Source organism: Camellia sinensis, chromosome 12 (genome assembly GCF_055761805.1).
Source record: "Camellia sinensis isolate YWXY chromosome 12, ASM5576180v1, whole genome shotgun sequence".
Classification (NCBI taxonomy): Eukaryota; Viridiplantae; Streptophyta; class Magnoliopsida; order Ericales; family Theaceae; genus Camellia; species Camellia sinensis.
Genome location: NC_138972.1, coordinates 140,371,860 through 140,380,876, shown reverse-complemented (window position 1 = coordinate 140,380,876; position 9,017 = coordinate 140,371,860).

The following is a 9,017-nucleotide window of genomic DNA, read 5'->3' as shown; positions in this document are numbered from 1 at the left end:
GCGGGCACGCAAACCGAGGCAATGATGTGTGTCTCGAAGTACGTACACGCGGGCACGCAAATTGAGGCAATGATATGTGCTATGAAGTACGAGATGCCTCGAAGTACGCGCACACGGGCACGCAAACCGAGGCAATGGTAAATGCAATGAAAATGAGATGCCTCGAAGTGCGTGCACACGGGCACGCAAACCGAGGCAATGGTAAATGCTATGAAAATGAGGTGCCTCGAAATGCGTGCACACAGGCACGCAAACCGAGGCAATGGTAAATGCTATGAAAATGAGGTGCCTCGAAATGCGTGCACACGGGCACGCAAACCGAGGCAATGGTAAAATATGATGAAATGACATGGAAATGATAAATGGGCTTATACCAACATGAGTGAGCCTCAGCCGCACTCACATAGGATGCCGATGGCAGAAAATGAAGTGCCTCGAAATGCGTGCACACGGGCACGCAAACCGAGGCGATGATAAGATGTGATGAAATAACATGGAAATGACAAATGGGCTTATACTAACATGAGTGAGCCTCAGCCACACTCACATCGGATGCCGATGGCAGAAAATGAAGTGCCTCGAAATGCGTGCACACGGGCACGCAAACCGAGGCAATGATAAAATGATATGAAATGACATGGAAATGATATGCAAGCATACTAATGGAATTTCAGCAACAAAATATGAGGGAAAACAGTCCCGAAATGAAGCGAAATGACATGAAATGCAAGGAAATGTCCCGAAATGCAACATTAGGCATCCGAAATGGCCTATAGCCATACTAAACATGCACAACATGGACATGTAATGCAAAGACAGAAGCTAGACAGTCCCAAAATAAGCACTTTTCCAGATATAAACATGGCCAAACAGCAAGTATAAGCATGGCAAAAATAGCATACAAGAATAGGGACCAAGATAGGGGTAATGAAGCAAGTGGTATAAGCTAAACCCAAACTGAAAAATTTCCTTCTACAACACTGAAGATGGACCAAAAATATGAACATTTACAGCATATGGCAGCCTCAAAATCAGTATACAAATATGCTAAAAATATGATGCAAAATAAGGCTCAAAAGGTGCTAAAACATGAAGTGTATAAAATAATCACCAAACAGAAAAAAAGTGTGAATGAAACATGAAGTATAGGCCAAAATAAGACCACTTTCAGTTCGGACCAAGGTCCAAAAACAGAAGCAAAGAGGGTTATCAATTTATACAAAATGGGGGCCAAATAAGGGATTGAACTACAAGTGACACATGGAGACACCAAATGGTGAGGGGCCCTTCAACAATGTTGAAGAAGGGCCCAAAATAAGCACATTTACAGATTACAACATGCTCAAAAACAGATTACATATAGGCTAAAAATAGCATGCAAAATGTTGACATACAAGAGGGTCAATGAAGCAAGTGCATCATGGAGGGCTCAAACAGGGTTGAGCCCTTAATGAAAAGTGAAAATGAGCTCAAAAGAGGGCCACTTTCAGTTATGGCCGGAGCTCAACACAAAAAGCATGCATGGTTTACATATTGATCAAGAAAAAGGGTCAAAAGGGTCAAAGTATTACTTACCCTTGAAGATCAACACTTTTGTTGCTTCTTGGATGGATTTGCAGCTTCTTTAGCCTTCAAGAATCCTTCCTTGTTGCTGGAAATGAGATGGTGGTGGTAGAGCTTGGTGGTGTAGAAGGAATGATGGTTAGGGACTTAGGGTTTTTTCAAGAATTGAGAAGGAAGAAGATGGAGTTGGCTATGGAAGCTTGAAGATGAAAGTTTCTAACCCTTGTAGAGGAGGCCATCAGCTGGTTATATGGACAAAAAGAGGGTGTAAAGGTGGGGCAAAAAGGAGGGTAAAACTCCTCCACAAAATATCCCCCGGACACAGAAAATATCTGGGGGATATTGCCCCACAGCTGTAAAGTGCACAGTGCAAGGAACACGGCCGGCCTATCACTTTTTCTGCAAGTGGCCGGCCAGCCACACCCCCTAGCCGGCCAGCCACCCCTCCTAGCCGGCCAGCCACCCCCCCTAGCCGGCCAGCTAGGGGTCAAAAGGGTCAAGTTGAATTAATGGCCGGCCACCACTTTTTAGTGGCCTCCCATGTGTGTGCATCACAAATATGTGGTTCAAAGTTTAAGAAAAAAGGTCCAAGGGGTTCAACATTAGCCCGGAAGAAAGGGGTCAAAAGGGTCAGGTGACCTTAATGGCCGGCCACCAACTTTTAGTGGCCTCTCAGGTGTGTAGATCACAGATATGTGGTTGAAAGTTGGCAACACTAACCCTAGGGTGTTCAACATTAGCCCGGAAGTGCGAAAAACGGGCGCCGGGAGGCTCCGGAGGAGAGATAACTGGTTGCTGCAACAATTACTAGCCTCCCACCCTTCAGTGACCTTCCTGGTGATAAAACAGAGGTACCTGCCAAAAATGAACGAAAATCGATGCAAAACGAATGTTCGGGGGCCAAAACACGCAGTTCGGGGCCCCGGAAACTGCCCGTTAAACACCGAAAGTGGCGTTCGGCCACGAAGTGGGTTTCTCAGACCCAGTGTCCCTCAAAAGGGAGAAAATAAGATGTATGCCAGAAATCAGAGCAATAGGAGATGGTTAAGTGGTCCCGAACCGAGGCACCCGGCCTGACGGCTCCGAAAACCGAGAACCGGACTCTGAAATGGGCAAAATGGCCTATGGCCACAAAATGTAGCCTATGGACATTAAGAGATGGTCTACAGGACCTCTCCCTCCCCTTAGGAAAAGAAACAGAGAAAACTGAGTCTGGTTCGCAAACCGAGACAAGGCACAGAAAAGGGTTCGGAAGCCCGAAGGCAGGGCTCGCAGCCGCGACTCTGAAACTTCTGAACAAGCACATTATGCAACATCACCAAGCGCTCAATCGGTGACGTCTGAGTCTTAAGGTCGGTCAAAAATGGGGTGTCTACAGTTGCCCCTCTTTGACAGAACTCGGAAGTCACAAGTGACGGGAGTGAATGTCAAAGCCCAGAGACGACCCATTTTTGACAAGGCCGAAGACTTAGACAAACATACAAGATAAACAGAAAAGTGCCCGCAGGCATGCCCGCAGGCAGGGGGGGCAAGATGCAAAATGATATGCGAGAAGATTTTGAAGATTGGACTTATACGCTACACGAAGCCGGTTTTTGAAAGTTGGACTTATACGCTACGCGAAGCCGATTTGAAAGTTGGACTTATACGCTACGCGAAGCCGGTTTTTGAAAGTTGGACTTATACGCTACGCGAAGCCGGTTTTGAAAGTTGGACTTATACGCTACGCGAAGCCGGTTTTGAAAATTGAGGATTCATGCATGCAATGCACTGTAATGTAATAACTAAAATGCAATGTAATAGCTAAGAGGTAAAGGTACCTCACAGGGGCATTGGCAATGACTTACCTCATGCTGCTGGGGATCTTTCGCTCCTTCTTGGTTGAACTGTAGGTATTACTTTTCTCCCTGACTATGGTCGCAGCTTTCCCTATTCTCCAACAGGGTGACAGACTAGGTTGGATCAGTATCCAGAATTGAGGCGCATACAGATGCTATCTCAATCTATGGGGCTGCCATACAGATTTCAAGCCGAGGATATACCCCTGGGTATTTAAACCAGACTTTAGTCTCGGAAATCCCGAACCTTTGCGTTCTAGGCATAAGCCATTCAAACTCTAGTTTTCACCGTCTCAGTTGGTCCCCTAGGAACTCACCGCAAACACAGGCAGGTGGCTATACCAGACCACCGAAAGTCGTTCGGGCACGACAAACACGAAAGGAATTGCACCTTTAGAGGATTTAAGGTCTCCTAGACCGGGGAGTGCTCAAGATAGTGCGAATAAAGATGCAGGATTTAAGGTCTCCGCAGACCGGAGGATTTAAGGTCTCCTAGACCGGGGAGTGCACAAGACAGTGCGATGCAGAAGAATGCACAAAACAGTGCTAAACAGATGCACAAAATAGTGCGATGCTAAAGGTGTACAAAACAGTACGAGCAAGGTGAATACACAAAACAGTGCGATACCAATAAGGTGCGCAAGATAGCGCGATACAATGCACTAACAAGTACAGGTGAGATGCGCAAGATAGCGCGATGGAATGCATGCAAAATGCAAGTAAGGTGCACAAAACAGTGCAATGCGCAAAAAGGCGCGAGTGATTCTGAAATGCACTAAACAGTGCGAGTGATGTGCGAAATGTAAACTACATGAAACAGTGCAATGCGCAAAATAGCACGAATGATAGACTGCACAAAACAGTGCGATGCGCAAAACAGCGCGAGTGATTCTAAAATGCACTAGACAGTGCGATACGCTAAACAACGCGATTGAATGCACTAACAGTGCGATACGCTAAACAGCGCGATTGATTTTGAAATGCACTAGACAGTGCGATACGCTAAACAGCACGATTGATTTTGAAATGCACTAGACAGTGCGATACGCTAAACAGCGCGATTGAAATGCACTAACAGGGCGATACGCTAAACAGCGCGATTGATTTTGAAATGCACTAGACAGTGCGATACGCTAAACAGCGCGATTGAAATGCACTAAACAGTGCGATACGCTAAACAGCGCGATTGAAATGCACTAACAGTGCGATACGCTAAACAGCGCGATTGATTTGAAATGCACTAAACCGTGCGATACGCTAAACAGCGCGATTGAAATGCACTAAACAGTGCGATACGCTAAACAGCGCGATTGATTTGAAATGCACTAGACAGTGCGAGTGAGATACAACCACAAGATGCACAAGACAGTGCTAGTGAGATACAAAGTAAGTGCACAAGATAGTGCGAGTGAATGCATGTTCTATGTAAATGAGGTGCATTTTCTATGCAAATATGGAAGAGTGCATTTTCTATGCAAGTATGGAAGAGTGCATTTTCTATGCAAAAGATACGAGCATTTTCTATGCAAGAAACAGGAGCATATTCTGTGCAATATTGAAAGCAAATTCTATGCAGAATCGAAAGTAGGCATATTCTATGCATGAATCATAACGATGTGTGGCACGCATGCAACAGAAGTGTATATGAAAGTGCACATTCTATGTAGTAGAGGAGCATCAAATATGTACTCTGGTGCCTCTGATTTATCTCTTAGAGGACTTTGCAACACACTCAGCTCAAAAGGGGCACACCCTGTTCATATTGGCGGGAGATAACATCTGCTGCTGCTGCTTTAATTGCCGTTCCGACTTGAAGCATGCTTAAGCTTGGAGTAGAGGCACGTTCATTCTTCAGGGCACTGGCAAGGCCTGAAGAGGTACATATGGAATGCAATCTCAGAATTTTCTGAAGGTGAAACACACTCAGATGCTCAAAATTTTCCTTATTTTCTTTTGCTTCGTAGTCCGGAACTTATATAGCTTCAGATAGGTCCTTGTTTTGCTGTTCTAACATAACCTGGGTTGAACCCTGCAGTTTTATGAAAGAATGAATCTTGTTTTGCACAGATGTGGAGAACGGCACGGCACTCGGAGCGCAAAACGATTTTATTTTGAAATTGATAAATGAGCTCTTGACCGGGTATCGAGCCTACGACTGAACACAGCAAGACAACTCAACACGGAAATAAAAGGCACACAACCTAGACACATCGGGTAACACTCGAAACGACTCAAAACAAGAATCGCGATAAAACAAAAAGACACGACACTCAAATGTGCACAGGGAGCCTGTTTCACCGGGTAGTGTTTCCCACCCTTTCTTATTTGTGGTTCTCACATCACTCGGCCCTCAAGCTCTGTTTTTTTTTTTTTTTCTGGAAAAGCCCCTTTCTCACTTTTTCTCTCATCGTACATCTCTCTATTCTTCAATCTCTCGTTTTTCATCCCTCCCCTAGGTGGTTGATGGATGAACAGGAAGTTGCGGGCTCACGCCCAACATAATCAGCTCGCGACTTTTTCCTTCGGTGACATCTGTCGATGCGCCGGATGAGGGAATGGAGCATCTTGATCCATTCCGAATTGTGCTTCGCACTCGGCTTGATACCTTGCTGCTTGGAAGATGAGGGAACCTTCAGCCGTTTTGTGATCAGCCTCAGTGGTGCCCTTTTCTGGCGAATATGGTGCCCTTTCGGCAAGTAGAGTTCCCTTTCTGACAAGTAAGTTGACAACAGGAGGAAGACAGGACATCTGACTCAACTGTGCCCCTATTTCATCATTTTGACCATTTTTTAGTTTTAGTTTTCTCCTAAAAAAAATTTGACCAAAATGAGAGTTAGATTAACATACTTGTTCAATTTTCTGATTTAAAATCATGCAAGTTAGGCAGTGAGCACTGAGAGTTTTCCTTTTTTGGGTCCAAGAAATGGTCCAGTTTTGAAAATGGAATACTTTTCGAGAAGATTAGTCAACCTCAGTAAAAATTCTCAAAAACTATTTTCGTAAACGACCACTGCTCTACGAGCATGGGACCTACTCTTGAGATGCGCAACCTCGGATCCATGGCAATGAAAAATTGCCCCTTGTCTGAAGGACACTGCATGGCAACGGAATGTTGCCCCTTGTTTGAAATGGCACCGCGGCGTTCTGAATGGCAACGGAAAGTTGCCCCTTGTTTGGATAGCACCGCAACGCATTGAATGGCAACGGAAAGTTTCCCCTTGTTTGAATGACACCGCGGTGCATTGAATGGCAACGGAAAGTTGCCCCTTGTTTGGATGGCACCGCAGCGCATTGAATGGCAACGGAAAGTTGCCCCTTGTGTGGATGGCACCGCAGCGCATTGTAGGCAGTCCTTAGAGCGACGAATACAACCAAATTCTCAGATACAGAGAAATCGAAGATGATCAAAACCATTACATGGGCACAGTCAATTTGAAGTATTTTACGGCTGGACTTCAGAATGAAGTTGCCTACGTATCCCAAAGATGGGAATCAAGCCTCACGTAGTTCGGGGTTAAGGTACACTCGGGTATTAACCTCTCCTTTTTAGGCTCTAACTTTTGCCAAGGCGCCTGTTGCAGGTTTTCGACCTTGCGAGCTTTGTTTTTCTTTTCTTTTCAATTCTTTTCATTTCTTTTTTTTTTTTGATTTTTTTCGTTCTTTTCTTTGCATCTTTCTTTTTTGTTCTCTTTTTTTCTTTTTGCATTTTTTGCTTCTTCTTTTTTTGTATTTTTCTCTTGCTCTAACTTTTGCCTGGGTCGCCCTTCCGGGTTTTCGGCCCAGCGAGCCTCTTAAGGGTAAAAGTATAACAAGTCCATGCCAAATGGTTTTGAGATCCTAGAGTCATTTGAATCCAGGAGAATGGCTGCTGCTTTGCTTTGTAAGCTTCTTCTGATGAGGTCTGATCTTCTTGACCTGACTTTGGTGCCTCTTGTTCGAGGGCTGCTTCAAATCTAGCCACACAGGCCTCACATCGTAGTTGACCGTCGAACCTTCTGATTTCAAGTTCAAGGTTTGGAAGCGAAGGGGTTGAGTCTCGAGGCAGAGAGCGATCCTAGGCTGCACAATCTCAAGAGCGATTCCACACAGGTCTTCGCAAAACCGCGCAAAACATTTTGTTTTTGAAAATTTTTAAGAAAGCGACAAATCGCTCGCGCTGAAGATAGTGTAGAACCAATCTGGATCAAGCCAGGGTCCTTCTCAGTACTCACGCTAACAAGCATGATTTCATTCATTAAGGGCTTAGCATGCCTCTCTTTCTCTCAAATGATCAAAGTTTTGCAAAACCCGAGGAATTACTTCCTCTTTGTTTTCACCGCAGTGTTCAAAAAGTTTTGAAAAACTTAGGTTAAATGCAATGATTTTGGGGTGCAGAAGAGAGCAGGTGGAACGTACTTCCATTTCATTCAGATTCCGTCACAACTAGCACACGGCAGAAGCGAACATAGAAGTGCAAAAATTACTGCTGTTTCATTCAAATCTGTTGGTACAATTGGCTCCCTGGCAGAAACGGACTCAAAACAAAACGAAAAGACAAACACAAAACAAAATGGTGACGCCCGAGGTAACACCCCCCGGAATCACCCGACTCCTATACAACAGGGCTGACTCGATACAACAAGACAGACCCAAAACCAAAAAGAGACTGACTCAAAACAAAAGACAGACTCAAAACAAAACAACAAGACTGACCCAATACCCAAGTCAGAAAGCACAAAAGTTATCATTCGCAAATGCTCAAAGCAGTGCATGCCATCCACCATATCTAGAGTAAACTGAGCGCTGCCCGCAGGTGGTTCGTCCCCCCAATCACATCACATTATCCCCCAAGTTCACTGATCAAGTGCCGATAGATTTTGCAGGACCTGGTGCGGGGATGATTCCATTGTCAAATAGATCCTGTACTTCATGGCGAAGACGGAAGCAGGCGTTGGTAGTATGGCCAGTTTGTTGATGGTACGTGCAGTACTGGGTAGTATCATGTGTAGCCGGAAGAGGGTTCGGGAGTGGCCGAGGCTCAAGGGGTTTGAGATGGCCTTGTCCAACAAGGATTTGGAGAGCTTTGGACAAAGGCATATAGAGGGCATGGAAGACCCTCCGACCTCGGGGTTGGTACTTCAAGGCTTGTGGATTTTTGCTGGGCGCACCAGCAAAGGGATTGGCAGGTGCTGGCCTGGTTTGCCGATCTCTTCCGAGTGGAGGATTGGAGATAACAGGATCGTCTCTAGTATGACAGTCCTTCTCCCGATGTTCCTTCTGATTCGGACTGCCTCCAACCTGAGTAGCGAAAGTGTCATCCACAGCTTTTGCAACAACTGCGAGGACTTGCTCTTTGTTTAGTCCCTCGGCTTTCAAAGCCTCAACAGCCAACAGAAGATGTTCATTGGGATCCATGTCCGCCACTATCTTGTTCCTCCCACTCACCTCCATTCCGCCAAGGGATCGGCTTTCCTCAAATGCAGCCCGTCCCAACATCGGGGAGTCTCTTGGCATGAAGTTCTTGGTACGTGGTGTGGTCGATGATGGAGCCAATGTCCCGGAGGCCAGATCCGTCACGATTTTTTGAAGATCTTTAATCATTCCCATCAACTCAGAAGTAGTGGGTTCACGGGTTTG